Source organism: Rhagoletis zephyria, unplaced genomic scaffold (assembly GCF_001687245.7).
Source record: "Rhagoletis zephyria isolate East Lansing unplaced genomic scaffold, Rhagoletis_zephyria_1.1 Rzeph_scaffold_00731, whole genome shotgun sequence".
NCBI classification, from domain to species: domain Eukaryota; kingdom Metazoa; phylum Arthropoda; class Insecta; order Diptera; family Tephritidae; genus Rhagoletis; species Rhagoletis zephyria.
The window spans coordinates 112,037-118,036 of record NW_016157815.1 but is presented as its reverse complement, the minus strand read 5'-3'; the positions used below and the strand labels follow the sequence as shown (position 1 = coordinate 118,036).

The 6,000-nt window shown below is 34.1% G+C and overlaps 1 protein-coding gene and 1 non-coding gene across 11 annotated transcripts in view; one reads left to right on the top strand and one right to left on the bottom strand.

Annotated features, from left to right (window-relative positions):
• Positions 1-6,000, bottom strand: part of LOC108361299 (myosin-G heavy chain-like) — a 151,373-nt gene that overhangs the window by 42,305 nt on the left and 103,068 nt on the right. The window lies entirely within an intron of this gene.
• Positions 1,969-2,041, top strand: TRNAK-CUU (transfer RNA lysine (anticodon CUU)). Its single transcript has one exon. It is a non-coding gene; the product is annotated as a tRNA-Lys (tRNA).

Below are 6,000 nucleotides of genomic sequence, written 5' to 3'. Positions count from 1 at the left end.
GTATTATTGCATATTGGTAACAAAAAGCCTTCTATCCCGATTGCACATGCAGTAAATACAAAGGAAACCTACGAGGAAATGCAAAAAATACTCAAATTTATCAAATATGAAGAGCATGATTGGAAAATATGTTCTGATCTCAAAGTCGTTGCAATGCTATGCGGTCTACAAAGTGGCTACACCAAGCACTGCTGCTTCCTCTGCAAGTGGGATAGCCGAGCTCGTAAGGACCACTACGTCAGAAAGGATTGGCCGGAAAGAGTCGAGTTTACCGTTGGTGAATATAGTATAAACATAAATAAATTTAAAAAAAAAGTTAAAAATATGGGTAATTTCATTCATAAATTGAACTTTTAACTCAATAGAAACAGAGCATAGCTAGATATTTCACTCTTCTTTATACCATACATACGTTTTGAGGTATACGTTGAAATTGCGCAACCTGGGTATTTTTATTTGATCGCTTATAACTTACGTAGTTTTGCATCGATTTTCTTCGATGATACCTTATTTTTTTTTGTAATATAACAGAGCTTAGGGAGAAAAAAAAATCTGCAAAATAATAAAAGGTTTTCGAGATCCTTCCCCGCAAAGTACAATTTTTTTTATATTTTTACAAAAAAAATTGAAAAAATCGGTAATGATTGTTCGTTATCTTTGAATCTACAGGGCCCAGCAAAAAGTGTTGTATGCACAGCTTATAGAAAATTTTATTACCTTTTAAAAGCTTCAAACCGTTTTGGAATTGCCTTATTCGTTCTTGAGATATATATGATTAAGTGGACCCAGTTTTTTTTTTTTTTTGCAAAAACGGTGGGTACTAATGGAGGTCAATTAGTCTCGACTCATCCCTTATGGGTATAATTGGAGATCAATTAGTCCCCAACTCATCTCTAACGGGTACTATTAACGATTTAATGATATGTGCGCACTTAGTCAATGAAATTTCATGTGCGGCGTTGGCACACAGAGAGAGTATTCGTCTAACAAAACTGAGCACCCCGGTTCGAATCTCAGCTGGCGCAAATTTTTATTTTTATTTTTTAAAAGTGACTAGTCGCTTTTTATACCCGTTCGGGTATAAAGGTGAACAATTAGTCTCTTCATAGGACATGCTCGAACAAAAGCGAACAGTTCATTCCATATAAAGAGAACAAAAGTGGTATTAGTCGCATGCTCCTTTGCGATTGCTCCCGGAGTCATCCCGGATTAGTCCCATTTTTTGCAGGGAAATAACAATGTATAACCCTGTACATATATATGTATGTGATATGCACACTTTTATGGGCCTACCTCACTAAAGGCACGTACTTACGCACTCGTACTATATGTAGATACATATGTACATATATTTGTGTTTATGAATTGCGCCAGTAAGTCAGCCTCGTTCCTTATTTTGGTTGCGTATACGCAACTACCCACGTTGTCTTCACGTTTTAATACACATAGAAACATACATTCATACATAGCATGTCTTCTTTTATGTATTAATTTGCTGACATCTCTCACCACTTGGAAGAAAAAAATTTCCGCTCACAAAATTATGAAATTCACATAAAATTTGTAAATTTATGTGCCGAAAAATGTGCAATTCACCACAAAAATTTACCTACACACATTAAAAATTCAGCGAGAAAAATGCTGAAAAGAAAATAAAAAACAAAAAAAGCGTAGTACAAACATACGCACTCTTCTAAAATTAACTGACTGACCTCCATAGGCGATTTTCGTTGTTTTTCATTCCCTTTGTTTTGGCTTAGCAGATAGTATAGCGCCTCTTACTTGGTTCTCTTCTTCTTCTTCTTTTCTCGCATTTTTATGTTTTTTTTTTGTGTTCGGCTACCCATTTTATGCTGCCATTTACTATGCCCCACATTCCTTTAGCGCGCCTACGCTTCTCGTGCTCGTTGCCCAGATGTAGCCTACCGGTTGCTTTACATTTGCTGTTTGTCAACAATATCCTCATGTGCCCGGCTAGCTCAGTCGGTAGAGCATGAGACTCTTAATCTCAGGGTCGTGGGTTCGAGCCCCACGTTGGGCGGAAGTAATTTTTTTAATAATTTTTTTTTATTTTTTATTTTTTATAGGTAATGCGAGTGGATAAAATTCATCTATGTACTACGATGCAATAAGAAAAATCTGGACATTTTTTTCGAGGAGGTCAATTATTTTTGAATACTAAGCGGTTAGTAGCAATAAATATAAAATTGGATTTGCGCGGCTCATCGGTTTTTGGATGTAACGCCATATTAAAAGCAGGCATGGTCAAAGTAATTTTCTAACTTTAGGACATCAAATAAATTTTGGAATATTAGCTTTCTTCACTCATAACATTTTTTATTTACTGTGGGTTGAAGTTTCTACTTCTTGGGCAAAGATCCAATTACTTTCACATTTACAAATCATTCTAGCGCGGAACCGAGACATCCAGCCAGTAAAATCATGCCGTTTAAAAGAAATATTTCAAAGTTAAACTATTAGCGCCTAATATTAACCTGAGTTTTATCGAAAAAATATATTTTTTTCTTACGAAAGATTTCCATTTCGATGGTCCCATATATATATACACCACGCCCTCGGTAAAAGCAATATCCAAATGTTTACCATTAGTGACTCAGTAATTGCAACTTTTCAAAAAATTTCGACTCAGTAAACGCAACTTTCTATACATAATTTCTTATTACGGTTTGTCTTCAATGAGCTGAAGAAAACTCGGTTTCAAAAGCAGACACAATAAGTTTTTCATTAAAAACGGCCTCAAGCTCAATCAAAATTGTAGAAAATAAAATTAGATATTAAAAATTAAATTAAATTTAAAACATTTTTTTTTTCTTTTTAAAACTATAAAATCTTGAACCAAAAAATAATAATTAAAAAAAAATATATATTTAATTACGAAAGAAAATACGGTTCTAAAAATTGTATGAAATTTAAAGACTTTCTCTTTAAATAAAATCTTAAACAAATAACAAATTTTATAAAATAAGTGCCATGTTAGACAAAAAGTTTTAAAATGTAACCGCCTTTCAGACACACTTTTTTTCCAGAACAAAGTTTTTGTTTAAAGGGCAGAGAAATTTCAAAATCTAATAGAGGAAACGGCTGTAAGTTTCCAAAAACATACATATATAACTATTCTTTTTAAGACAATAAAATCTAATAAATAAAATAAAATTAAATTAAAAAGAGAGAAGACATACTAGTAAAAAATTCGCTGGCCGAAGTTTCGAACCCGGATTTCTCGAAAGGCACAGCTGTGTTGCAAGCCAAATGAAATACAAGCGCTTTCTTTCAAAATACATTTTCTCCACAAGTATTGATTGAGAGACTTCTTTCTAAAGTAGTCTAGTAGAGAATGTACTTATTCTTTCCTACTGCCATCATTTTGTGATTCAACAACCCTGTTGATTTCTGTTCCTGATGCATTGTATTATCCCCATAGAGCCGCAAGCCCCCAGGGTGATAGTATGTTATACAGATAGATTACGAATGCATGCTGCTATGTTCAAGAGGGTTCGTAGCCAACAGCACTCTAACTACAAGCAAATTTCGTCAACATTTAAAAAGTCTCTGTTTGAAAAAAGCATGTCATGTACCTGTGTATCGATTCCAACAGGAGCGTCTTATATCGACTGGTTATGGCTATTGGTCATATGGTAAATTCTCTCAAAATTCAATTTCCAAATTTCCTAAATTCGATTTGTAGAACTTTAGTTTTAGAACGTAGAGTTTTTTTGTACCTACGTAACTACACCTTAGCCAACAGTATTTCAGTACCTGCGAATCCATGCAATCAAAAAAGAGGTGACCAGCTAATTTCTACCTGAGGATGTACACACAGAACTGAAACTACTGGTTGAACGAAAGAATATAATCCGCTGAGACGTACCTAACTATGGACCAACGAGGAGACAGACAACCAGAAACTATTCAGAACGAAAAATGACACTGAAGATGGCACAACGCCGAACCCGGGTTGTCTCCAAACCAAATTTGACAAGGGATGACGGAAAATCGTTCCACATTACATCACACTCCTACCCTGTCGGAAACACCAACAACGAAAATGAGAATATTTCAGAATATCCCAAATGTGTTTCAGAAAAGGTCAAATGCATTTCCTAAAAACTCAAATGCATTTCAGAAAACCTCAAATGTATTTCAGAAAAGCTCAGTTGTAATTTAGAAAAGGCAAATATATATTTCAGAAACGCAAATGTATTTCAGGAGAATATTTTTAGAAAATTATTAATTAGGAAAACTTTTGCAATGGCAAACCCCTGAGTATATTTTTCATAAAATCCATTTTCCGTTCGGAGGCGGCGTAAAATTGTGGGTACGTTCATTTGGCTAATAACATTAAGACGCACGCCACCAATTGGAGAAGCTCGGCCAAATATTTTGCAAAAGTGTAGGCGCCATAATGAAATGCAGTCGCCTTCCTACCAACCCTTGGATGGAACGATCATATTAGTGTTAGCATAATTTTTTACCTTAGCCTAATCACTGCCAATGGGGTTCAGCATTGACAAGTATGGCTCCAGGCGCAAACCACTTGCTAAGGTCCAGCATGGCTGGTGCGTTATCGCAGACCAACACTAAATCGCAAAGTACATTGCCCATGCTAGTCCATTTTTCTAAAAGCCCCCGATTCCACTTAGCGGTGCTCATTTGCCCTTTTGTGAAAATGAAGCAGAAATACACTCGGAGGTTAACCATTGCACAAGTTTTCCTAGTTAAAAACTTTCTAAAAATATGTTTATGAAATACATTTGGTTTTTTCTGAAATACATTTGCCCTTTTCTGAAATACATTTTGAGTTTTTCTGAAATACATTTGAGCTTCTTTGAAAATAATTTGGCTTTTTCTGAAATACATTTGAGCTTCTCTGAAAATAGTTTGGCTTCTTCTGAAATAAATACAGTTGGAAAAGTTGTAATCTCCTATAGTTTACGTATGAAATACATACATACATATATACATATATCTGAAGTCAGCTGCCAAAGTGACTCAACATTTTGACAATTAGCGCAGTCATTAATAAATTAGACATTTTTCGCACCTCTAACAAGTTTGTCGCATGAATGTCTACATATGACTATGTAGTCATAGACACAGAAGAGTATTAGAATACAAAGACACATACAAACGTGTATGTACATTAGACCGTATCACAAAAAAGGTTCAATTTGTTCCAAGCTATTTCGAACACACAACGTGAGAGCTTTTGAAGAGTGTAAACGTTTTTTCGCACGCTGAAAAAGCAGCTAAATCTATTTTTTTCCATAACTTCTTTATTTGGTTCAATAAATGGCATACCGTTGGTGGTTGGCTGTTGCTTAGTGATAACAGATTAGTACTATTCTTGCCAAAAGGGTATGATTTGTCATTTTCAAACAAATGAACATAACTTGCAAAGTTTATGAGACATCATAATAGTTCTCTATACACAAAATCTTTCTTAATTTTTACAATGCACAGTGGACCAGAAGGCATTCAAAAACAGCCAAACGCCAACTTTAGAATTTTATTTGTCATTTTCAAACAAATGAACATAACTTGCAAAGTTTATGAGACATAATAGTTCTCTATACACAACATCTTTCTTAATTTTTACAATGCACAGTGGACCAGAAGGCATTCAAAAACAGCCAAACGTCAACTTTAGAATTTTATTTTGCTTACAGCCAAAATATACAGTATTCAGGGTAATTTCCTCAATAGTGTGGTCACAATTTCATTTTGATTAAAATAGTTGTATTTGAAATTTACAAGTCCGGTGAATAGTAAAATTAAATTTTTCTTTCCATAAAATAAAAAATATTTTCCTTTTGTCTTTTGTTTCTTATTAATAAGATGCAGTAAAATATAATAAAAGAAAAACAAAATTCAAAATAGGCTCTGCTTAAAAAAGTCGACATATTTTATTGAGGCAGGCGTTAATTTTTATGAATTGTTCTCGCTGTCGTTTAGCAATACCACTATGTAAAAAAAAACAAA